The 12352-nt window shown below is 32.3% G+C and overlaps 1 long non-coding RNA gene across 1 annotated transcript; it reads left to right on the top strand.

Annotated features, from left to right (window-relative positions):
* The first annotated feature begins 300 nt into the window (after positions 1-300).
* LOC110928273 lies at positions 301-2002 on the top strand. Its single transcript, XR_002586256.2, has 2 exons — positions 301-423; positions 1910-2002. It is a non-coding gene; the product is annotated as an uncharacterized LOC110928273 (long non-coding RNA).
* Positions 2003-12352: the final 10350 nt, after the last annotated feature.

Genomic DNA, 12352 nt, shown 5'->3' with positions numbered 1-12352 from the left:
AGAGAGAGAGAGAGAGAGCAGCGGTTGGTGACGGAAACAGAACCGCCGGCGGCGGCGGTGCGGCCTGCTGGCGGCACCATCGATGGTGATGATGACTGAGGTGAATAAATGACTCCAGATCCACGAGTACACACTGTGTTTTTCAAGTGATTAAGGTCAGATTTGATGTTTCGGCTTCATCTTTCCGTTCACTCTTCACTTTCCTTTGAAATCCGTTGATAATTTGTGTGTTTGTGAGGCAGATTTGGTAGTGGCGTTGATGTTGTCGAGTGGAAAGGGTTGTGGTTGTTAACAGTGGGTGCTGATTTCAAGGTCGACAGACGGGGTGGTGGTGCTTGGTCGATGACACGACATCGACGGAAACAACCGCGCCGGCGGTGACAGCAGCGTACATACACCCCTTTCTGTCTTACCAATCTGTCGGTCAGTAATGGCTTTACACAGTGATTTTTGACTTGCTTATATTTGTAGAGTTATGTATGATAGTAGTAATAGTTAGGCTTTTTATGAGATATTTGTAAACTGTTTTGGGTGTTGAAGGGCAATTGTCATGAAATAAAGTTGCTGTACATATATGAAGGTTGTTGTTAGCCATATATATACATGAAAGGCGTGTTGATGAAATTTTAGGATCTTGGATAAATATAGTTGTTTACTATTTTGATGTGCATAGGATTGAAAAAGATGCTTTAGAATATTCACTATAAATTGAATAACTATATATATATATGCAATGTTTGACATGTTTGTTACCACAAATCCGATGCTTCCTTTAGCTGATTATTCATCTTGATTTCCTTGTGAATTTCAATCTCAACTCTGAAAATGTGCTCTACATCTCTAGTTTTTCTCATTTTCCCTCAATTTGTTAATTTATAACTCTGGAACTCTTCAATAATATTTGTAGCAGATTGTTTTATTACATATGTTATGCCCCATCATCCTTGCTCGTCAACTGTTGTTGAATTGGCTAAATGAAATTAAAAGTGTTTTTATTAATCTAATTACTAGTTACGATATGAGTTTGAAGCACACTTGATTGTTGCAATTATTTAATTTTGCAATGTGAGATAAAATGTGGGTTTTGGTTATTTGATTTTGCATCTTTGAAGCTCAATTAACTGTTGCAGTAACACTATTCCTGCATTTTTAGTTGGTTTGATACGCTTTGATTGGACTGTGAGGTTATATGTGTATTTGAGAGCTCCAAATTGATATAAAGTATTAGATTATTAAACCCTAATAAAGATCTTGACTTTGATATTAAAGTGGTATTTCGAGTTTATATATAAAAGTGGAAATGGATCTGTTGTTGTTACCATCTTTCTTATTTGAATTTTTTTTAAACCGACCCATTCCGACCCGCACCCGATTTGACCCGAACACGAACCAAAACAACCATTTTTTAAGCGACCCTCAAAATAGCATGTTCAAAATAAGTATCAATCTGAGGATTTTTTTAAAAAAATTTTATGTAACAAATTTTTTTAAACAATTGTTGTTTGAAGAAGATTGTTTATAGATAGAAAGAAGAAAGTGCATAAATATAAGGTATTCATATCTTTAGAAAAATTACAGCAAAATGCAGAATTTTTCCAAAGGATACAACAGCTTATTGTTCTTCAATATTATGTTGCTTATTTTATTCAATGTTACATCGTTTCAATATTTGTTCTATAATTTTAGTTGTTTCAAGAGTGCGTCAAGTGACGAAATTATTTAATATGTTTAGAGGTGTTGAATTGGGCTATTTTAGTGTGTTATTCGTTGGTGTATGATAATTTGTATGGATTATGGAACATTTGGTGGATTTGACATAGAACTGAAGCTATTGATTTTATTGTTTTAATATAAATAATAAAAGTGTCTATATATATAGCTTTTTACTAATATTATGTATGCTGTTTAGGTGTGGAACTTGCAATCACAAGTGGAAAAGTTAAATAAATGATTCGAAGAGGCGCAACAATCCCACACGGAAGTGTTGCAAAACCGAGTCGAAGAGATGCAACACAAATGAGAGAGATATGCAACAACAAATAACCGAGTTGATGAAGCAGTTTGGTAATCCTAGCAATCCTCCACCATAGTTTAGTTTTGTTTGTTGTCTTTTGCGGTTGAACTTGTAATTTAACAACCGTGGCATATTTTGTTGTTGAACCTACAATTTGACAACCGATTTGTATTTTGTGGATGAACTTTCAGTTCTATAATCGTGTCGTATTTAGGATTTTTATTGGATTTTTTTCCTGCATTTTTAGTAGAAAAATCTGGATTTTTTTAGTTTTTTTATATTTTTTTTATTAAAAAGTTTTTTAGTCGGAAATTGGTCGGAAAACTGTGGTCGGAAAGCTGTAGGAAAATTGTGGTCGGAAAATAGTAGGTACACAATGGTCGGAAAGCTGTAGGAACCTTTTGATCGGAAAATAGTTGGAAAATGGTTGTCGGAAAATAGTAGGAAAACAGCGGTCGGAAAGCTGCAGGAACCTTTTGGTCGGAAAATAGTAGGAAAATGGTTGTCGGAAAATTGTAGGAAAACGGTGGTCGGAAAGTTGTAGGAAAATTCTGGTCGGAACTTTGTCGGAAATAGTAACTTCTTTTTTTTGTCGGAAATAGTAACTTCTTTTTTTTGTCGGAAATTTGTCGCCAATTTAGTCGGATACTTGTCGGAAATCTTTTCCTACAAGGCTTTTTCCTATAAACCTATTTTTGTCGGAAACTGGTCGGAAACGCCGTTTTCCGACAGTTTTCCGACAAAAACCTTGGTCGGAAATGGACAGTTTTTTAGTAGTATATGTCCCGATTACGAAACCAATCCACCAAAAAATGAAGTCATTATTCTAGTGACACGATCCCAAGAAACTCACAACAACTTTCAAGGATCTTATGGAGCATATCTCACGAACTCATGTTTCTCAATTAGATGCGTAGCTGTTTTTATTTATTTTGTGTGTTTTCTTGTAATCTAATTTTTTAAATTAATAAAATGTGAGTTTTATTTATTTCTATGTTTTTAAATTAGTTTAGGGTTAATTACACAGATGGACCCTGTGGTTTATAGCTAGTTTCACCTTTGGGTATTAACTTTTTTTTAACAGGTTTAGGTTTTATGGTTTCAATTTTGTAACACCTTTGGGTACTAACACCAAAATTATCAAGATAATGATTAAAATACCCTTCCATTCTTTTTAATTTTATCAATATAACACATTTGGGTACTGACACCTAATTTTATTTAAGTTTAAATCAATTTCACAAAATCAACTTTTTTAATTTTCATCTTTTTATTATATCTCTTTATTAACATAAAATCTATTTATTTATAAATATAAATTAAAAAAGTCAGAAAACGTCTGCTCAATTTTTTATTTATTAATAATATTACTAAATAATACTAGATAAATATCTGACTAATATTATGAATATATAAAAACTCTTTAAAATATAAATTAAATAATAAAACAAATGATATAATAAGTATCTATTAAAATCCATAGCAATCTTGAAAACACACGAATATAATATCTGAAAATTAGTTAAATTAATATATTAAGATATGTAGCATAATCGAGAAAAACTATTTAAAATAACTACAACTAATTTAATATATTTTGTACTAAAATCGTAAAAATGTATAATCTAATCTGATTTGTTTGTTACGATCAATTACTTGGCACATTTTGAGACGGTGTGATTAAACCATGACGTCTCTATTTTATTTGTGTATCTATGTGCTTAGGAAACACTTTAGTTCTGATGAGATACAATCTTTTATTATTATTGTTATTGGTTTTATATTATTTAATCCCATATATTTAAAATTACAAAAATTAAAACTAAGTTTTATACATTAAACACGTGTAATACACGGAATTTTAACCTAATATCTTAATAATAATTTATTTGCACATCACCAACAATTATTATACCTATTGAATTTTTAATTATTTAAGATTTTGAGCAACTTCTATCGTGCTAAATTATTTATCATTTCTTAAAAAAATATATGTATATATTTACTTATACAAAAATAAAAAAATAAAAAAATAAATAGATTTTATGTAAATTAAGAGATATAATAAATAGATGAAAATAAAAAAATAGATTTTGTAAAATTGATTTAAACTTAAATAAAATTAGGTCTAAGTACCCAAATGTGTTACATTGATAAAATTAAAAAAATAGAAGAGTATTTTAGTTATTATATTGATAATTTTGGTGTTAGTACCCAAAGATGTTACAAAATTGAAACCATAAAATCTAATCATGTTAAAAAAAGTTAGTACTCAAAGGTGAAACTGACTATAAATCACAGGGTTCATCTATGTAATTAACTCATTAGTTTATTATTTGTAATTAAATGTTTGTTAAATATTCTAATATCTAATTAATAAAATATGATGAAGCATTTAGTGATGTCGTCCGATTTGGGAGTTGCAAAGAAACTAACGCGACATTGATGTAACTTTTGAAAAGCTATAAAAAATTTGACGGATAGCCTCCTCCCTAACATGCATGAAAAAGTAAACTTTGTGTGGTAGTCTAATTATGGGTGAAGGATAACGGAGGTAGTGGCGGAACTAGCCCAAAAAGTTAGAGGTATCCTAATTTTTTTTAGAATTAGGGGTATCCTTTATATAACGGAAACGGAGTTGAGGGGTATTTTTACACTACGAAAATGGAGTTAAGGAGTATTTTTACACTGCGGAGACGGGGTTGAGGGTAGCCTGTGCTACCCCTACGAACACTCTAAGTCCGCCCCTGAATGGAGGCCCGGGCTTGGCGGTGCCCGCCCTTAACAATTTTTCACGCGTAGTGTTAATTTTACCGAATATTTTTTTAGTGTAAATTATTGAATTTTTAAGAGTTTGACCATCACCAATTTGGCTTTTTAGAGTCCAACCCTAAGTGAGTCAGTGGCGGATACAGGAATGTTTTCCACCCGGTTGTTTTTGATAGATTCTCACTAATTCTATCTATTTTTTCCAAACCAAAAGGATTCTTCGAAACCCCTAAAACAACCCTGGATCCGTCCCTCCATCAAATTTCCATTCAAGCCTCCGTCACTAAGTCTAACTACACCAGATACAAAAACAAATAGAAAATCACATGACAAGAAAGAATCCTTAATAAAAATTTTAGCAACACGCAAACACACTTTTGATTTATCGGTATGAAATGTATATAACTTTAGGTTCGTAATTCATCTCCTATTTATTCTAGACCCAAAAATCAAATTAAATACGTTTTTAAGGTGACATGTATTATCATAGACATCAAGTCTTCTTCCGTTTACTATTTGTAGTAGTTATCCAATTATCAGGAATAGTTTTTATAATAATTATTCTTTTTCAGTATTATATATTTGTTATATTATAAATATACTATATATATATATATTCCTAAATAATTTATATACTGCATTTAAAAGATCATGTCGACTACCATACTGTATTTAATAATTATATGTATATCATATGATCAGAATGGATGGTGCAGAAAGATGCTTGTGCCATGAATACAATATGATCCATATACGTACCTAGTTGGCTACTTATTACTAACGATATAAAGCTATAGGCCTAAGCATTTACGGATCTTGAACAAAAATCAGGGGACTCTCAATATCTAATATCCAATATTTTATACTACAGATTCTTTTTTTTCCCCGAAAACTTTTGGTAAAAGTAACCCTAGGAAGCGAAAAAAAAAGGTGGCTGGAACCCGGGGACCCTCACTAAGCTTTGCCAATGGGCCCATGAATAATAATTATATTTTTCTTATGTATTGGTTACAATAGATTTGTAATAAATACATCCATAAAATCAGTATATACACATCATTTACAAAGAGTATTGTGTTTGTTAAATCATTTTACAAATAGTATTGTGTTTGTTAAATCATTAATATGCTACAAAGTTTAAATTTTGACCTAAACCCCAAACCATGTTAAACATAAAACAACCGTAAAATCAGTGATTCAAAGAAAAGAAAAACACTTTTAGAATAAAATACGTAGATAGTGTTTGGTATGCAGGAATGAGAGGTGGAATGGAACGGATGATTACGAGGGAATGAAGAAAAGGGTGTTTGGTTGGTCAATGGAATGGAATCACCCATTCCAAAATGCATTTCATTCCCTCAAAATCATTCCTTCCACCTCCCATGTTTTTTTTCAATTCCATCCCCTCCTGCACCATTCTTCAACAACACCACAACCCACCACCTTTGCCACAAACCCACCACCACCCACCACCGACGCCATCGCCGCCACCCACCACCACCGACGCCATCGCCGCCACCCACCACCACCACACCCCGACAGTCACCGCCGCCGCCACCCACTCGCCACCATTATCACCCACAGCTGCGACCACCGCCAACGACACTCGCCACCGCCGCCCACCACCATCGTCACGCCACCACCCCCACCGCCACCACCAATTGCCGCCACCGCCACCAACCGCCACCTCTGCTGCCACCCACCACCAACGGCCACCTTGCCACCACAACCCCTCGTCGTCGTCGCCGCACTGCCACTCGCCGCCACCACCACCACCCATCGTTGCCGCCGACACCCACCACCGCCACCTATAACCATCCACAATCACTACCACCGACCACCACCACCACTCACCGCTAATTTTATTACTCCGTTTTTTTGCCTACCGAACAATACACAATAATAACTCATTCCATTCACACATGGTAACCAAACAAGACATGGAATGGTAATGATCCATTGCATTCCCTCGTCCATTCCATTCCTTCGTCTATTCCATTACCCCATACCAAACAGACCCGTATAGTCTGCTGAATTGTTAATATCAATATCCATTGATTATTTATTTTTAATCATAGGCACGTATACCATATATTCTTGTTTTTGCGCTAATAACAAAGAAGTAATGTTATGTTAAGAAAATTAAATAAATAGTGATTATCTTAATGAAATAGTGATACGTTGTTAACAAGTGTATTGCGACGTGGTTTCAACGCATATGTACTATATACGATCCAGTTTGGTTCAGGGTTTTCAGTAAATTTTTTATAGTGTAACTTGAACCGAACCATGATAGTTAAAAATTGTTTAAAAACGATCCATGGGTTTTCCAACGATTTCAGGTTCACCAATTTTCCTACTTTGTTTTCTTTAGAATATGGGGTATGGGCTTGGGTTAGGGCGTGGGTTGGGGGAAAACGCTCAAGCCACCACTCCGGGTGGGCTTGGGTTGGGGCGTGACCCTTGGTGCTTGGGTTTGAAGCCGGGCGTGGGGTGGGCTTGAGATCCGATGTGGCGGCCTCCTATTCGCTGTCCACCGCCATGTCATAGCGGGTGTTTGAATTTTAAATTCCAACCGTTTGGCCAAGCCAAGCGGTCACCTCAACCCCCAACATCCCCTATAAATGTAACCCCAAACCCCACCGGCTACCCCATCACAAACCATCGTTGTCCACCGCTACCCCACCGGCTACCCCAACCACAACCCACTTGATCCCACGGACACGCTACCCCAACCCGAAGAAGATGGCCTCTTGGACCCACGAAGAAGAATTGGCTCTCGTCACAAGCGTCGTTGACGCTATGAAGGGGCGACAACCCGGCCAAACACGATATTGGCCGGAAGCATTCGCAAGCTACTGACATAACGTCGGACACGACTGGCACAACCTCAACGCGTGCCAACATAAATGGCGCGAGCTACGGCCCAAGCTCGATCGTTTCAAGGCCTACTACGAAGCCGTTCCGAGCGGCGAGTTAAACCACAAGGACCGGGTGACGGTGGCGAACATTGAGTTTCGGGGCAAGGAGCGAAGGCCGTTCGACAAGCTCGCGCTTTTTGAAATTTACCTAACGCTCTAGGTTTTTTTTTATTTTGTAATCGTTTTTAGGTTTTTTTTGTAATTTTTAGGTTTTTTTTTAATTTTGTAATCGTTTTTAGGTTTTTTTTTTGTAATTAATAAAAGTTTAGGTTTTTTTTAATGTTGTATGTATTTTTTTTAATTTTTTGTAATTTTTTTAATAAACTGCCAAGCCACGCCCCTAACCCAAGCCCCGCCATACCCCACAGACACGTCACTCACCGGTGGGGAGGCTCCAACTCCACGTGTCAACTCATGCCCCCAACCCAAACCCCACCGTACCCCACGGTCTTAGTTCCTTTGCACGCATTAATCATTACTCTTGTATGACTAGTTGTCTAGTTACAAAATTACTAATTACTCTTTTATAAATACTAGTTTTTTTACGTCGCGCGTTGCGGCGAAACCAAACAAATGATAATGTAAAATAAAAGTGATTTGAATATAAAGCATGTTGTTTAAAAGCCAAATCATTAGAATGGTTTAGTTTATTATTGTACCGTTTTATTATACAAAATAAATACTTTATTTTGAGTACAACTTCGTTTTTAACAAAACTTATAACGGAATGTCGAGGGAAAAAATAGGGCACAATTACGTACTTAAGTTTTTAGAAAAAAGTTATAAACGTAAATGATTAAACAAGTATCAAATTATTTGATAAATTATTATATGTTCTAAAAAAAAGAAAAAAGAATGATTAAAAAAATGGTAAAGGAAATAAATGATAATGTAAAATAAAGGTGATTTGAATATAAAGCATGTTGTTTAGAAGCCAAACCATTAGATTGATTTAATATATCATTGTACCGTTTTATTATACAAAATAAATACTTTATTTTGAGTACAACCTCGTTTTTAACAAAACTTATAATGGAATCTCGAGGGAAAAAATAGGCCACAATCACGTACTTAAGTTTTTAGAAAAAAAGTTATAAAAGCAAATTATTAAAGAAGTATCAAATTATTTGAAAAATTATTATATGTTCTAAAAAAAGAAAAAAGAATGATTAAAAAAATGGTAAAGGAAATATATGGTTTTAAAAAAGAAAAAAAAATTAAAATATGTTATTAAAAGTAAATATAATAAAAAACTATTATAATATATTAAATAAAAAATAATAAAAAAGCTATATATTATTTTAAAAATAAAGTTAATATTTATCATCCTTCGTTAATATGTACTAAAAATAGAAAAAAAATTATTAAAAAATGGTAAAGAAAATATATGGTTTTGAAAAAGGAAAAAAAAATTAAAAATATGTTATTAAAAGTAAATATAATAAATAATAAATTATTTTAATATATTAAATAAAAAATAATAAAAAGCTATATATTATTTTAAAAATAAAGTTACTATTCATCGTTCTTCGTTAACTATATATAACTAGCAAGATTTCAACACGCGATACGACGGGAATTCAGACGGTATCGGTTCGTGACAATATCGGTATGGTACTAGTTCCGTTAATAATAATAATACTGGTACCGATGTTGATAAAAAAACATAAAAATGAATAGCGGTATCGGTTCTGATAATAACAATACCGGTACCGGTTCTGATAATAAAAAAGCAATATCGGTACCAATGCTAATATAGGTTCGTCACTCTATTATTTTGATTACAACTCTTTTTTCAACAAAGTTTATTCAAGGATGTCGATAAATAAAAATACTAAACGCAGTCACATATTTCCATACTATCAATTAGCATGTTTTGTGGGCTTAAATGTATTGTATATTATGTTTTATGAGTTTTTCAAAAAAGTTTGATTGTAGGTACATGGGTTATCTTTATTTTTATTATGATTTCTTTGTTTTAGTTTTATTACTTATTTAAATCATGTATTTACTTTTGTAATGCACATTAATTTGTTTTTTAAATTTTATTCGTGTCCATACACGTCGTAAGGTGTGTATGTGGTTCAATGTTTTACGCCTATTTTTCCCATATGATAGGTTCGTCGCAACTCGAAAGTCCTATATCAACTTAGTTATTCTTTTCTATGTTTTACGTTTCGATCTAATTTCTTCGTATTAACACGCCACAACGGGCGTGTGTGGTTCAATGATTTTACGTCTATGTTTCGCCCAATGTTACTTTTTTCATTTTTTATTTATTTTGTTTTACGAGTTTTTCCGATGTTGGTGGTCGTTAGCAATGGTATAGCATTGTTGCAACTTGGCACGGTTTTATGTCCCCGCTGCAACATGGGGACGTAGTACTAGTTTAGCTTTAAAAAACAATAAACATGAGTTATCGTAAAGTAATCAAATTTAATAATAACTAAATTGATTAAAAGTGTATATTTTTTAAAATATAATTAAAATAAAAAAAAACAATATAATAACACATTTACTATTCATCCTAACTTTCAATACATAATAAAAAATAAATAATAATAATAATAATAATAATAATAATAATAATAATAATAATAATAATAATAATAATAATAATAATAATAATAATAATAATAATAATAATAATAATATATAGGGTAATGATAGTGTAAAAAGTGCTCAAAGTGTGAGAAGTGTATTATAACACTATATATAATACTAGATAACACCATATAAACACCGTATAACAATATGTAACACCATATAATATCATATAACACTATGTAACACTATATATCATTATATAACAAATATAACACTATACATCTATCATAGACATGCTATCAGACAACCTATAGTGTTATATTTGTTATATAATGATATATAGTGTTACATAGTGTTATATGGTATTATATGGTGTTACATATTGTTATACGGTGTTTATATGGTGTTATATAGTATTATATATAGTGTTATAATACACTTCTCACACTTTGAGCACTTTTTACAGGATCCTCTACCTAGTAATAGTAATAGTAATTTCCCTGTGTCACATGTGTTAGTAATCTTGCTAAACAATACTACAACCAAGAGGGATGTTTAGTCTTATGAATGTAAAAGTTGTTGAACTATCACATAACTAGAAAAAAAGATAGGGAAACTTTATGAAAAATTAAAAAAAAATCACGATAGGCAGTGGTGGTTTTTGACAACAATTAGGCATGGTAGATGTAGGCAAATGATGGTAATGGTGGCAATGTCAACAATAAAAGTAGAAAAGAAATGACGTCTAATGTAGGACAACAAGCTAAAGGAGGGGACAATGATGACAACTCAAGAGCCTTAGATAACATAAGGGCAAAATAAACTTCTAATACGGTGTAAAGTAATGAAAAGACACCAAGGATAATTGTATATTAATCCACTAGAAATAATGTGCGTCTAAAACTTGAACCGGGGCCTTATATAACGAAAAGAAATAGGTAGGCAGTGAATTAAAAACTGATTTATTCAAAATGACCCTTCCGATTTGAATAGTAGTTACTGGATAACTCGATCATGTTGTGTGTTTGCTAGTTATTGTCGCTTGGAATTTTGTATAGTAGCTTTAAAACATGTAAAACTCCATGTTCGATGAGGTTTCAAAGAGGATGAAGTGGTGGGATATCAAAGAGGGTTAAAAGATTTCATGTTTGTAATGCAAGAATGAATTATTTCTAGAATATTTGATTGCATATTTTTTTATTTTTGAATTAAATATTCAATTTTTTTTACAATTGCATATTCATAATTATTCATTGAATCTTGTGTGATAATGTAAACTTATTCTGAATATAAGTGTGATAATGTACATATTTGTACATACGTGTTAAGAATATGACTTGTTAATGTACATATATGTATATATGTGTTGAGACTGTTATGTACACATATATACTATGCCAAACAATCATCTCAGATACTTGCTATACATATATGTACCATGTTGAACAACCGTATCATTAACTTCTTTTTTAGAAGTATATTATGAATGTACATATGTGTACATTACAAATCAGATATGTACACTTAAAGAAGATGATCAGATGGAATAATATTTGTTAATGTACATATATGTACATACGTTTTTAAATTGTGAATATATATAATACGTATATGTACATTTACTTCTACAGTGTTTTTAATCATATATATAGGATGTATATATGCGTGTCAGCTAGTAAAGTTCAACCCAATAGAAGTCCATAAGAAGATGAAAAAAGGAGGTACCGATAACTATATAATCTGTTATGTATGTTAGCATATACAGATTAATGTTGCGTATTATAAAAATGTATAAAATAGACTACCTTTTTAAAGGGATGTATATTTTTTCAGATTTTGAAGGAGATTTTAAGATGAATGCAATCAAAGAATTAATCAAATTCAAGAAACAAAATCCAAAGAGGATTGTTTAGTAGTCGTTATATGTTTGGTTATCTTGTTGGTGCTTTGTGTAACTGAACAAATTGTTTTTAATGAAGAAATCATTTTTTAGGTTGTGAAGTGTATGCATTAAATATAAATTGATGATCTGTATAATAAAATTTATGAATGTGATTAGTGAATTTGAGATCTATGTATTAACTTACAATAAAATTGTACA

The sequence above is a fragment of the Helianthus annuus genome, chromosome 3 (genome assembly GCF_002127325.2).
Source record: "Helianthus annuus cultivar XRQ/B chromosome 3, HanXRQr2.0-SUNRISE, whole genome shotgun sequence".
Taxonomy (NCBI): Eukaryota; Viridiplantae; Streptophyta; class Magnoliopsida; order Asterales; family Asteraceae; genus Helianthus; species Helianthus annuus.
This window is presented reverse-complemented; position numbering and strand designations above follow the sequence as displayed.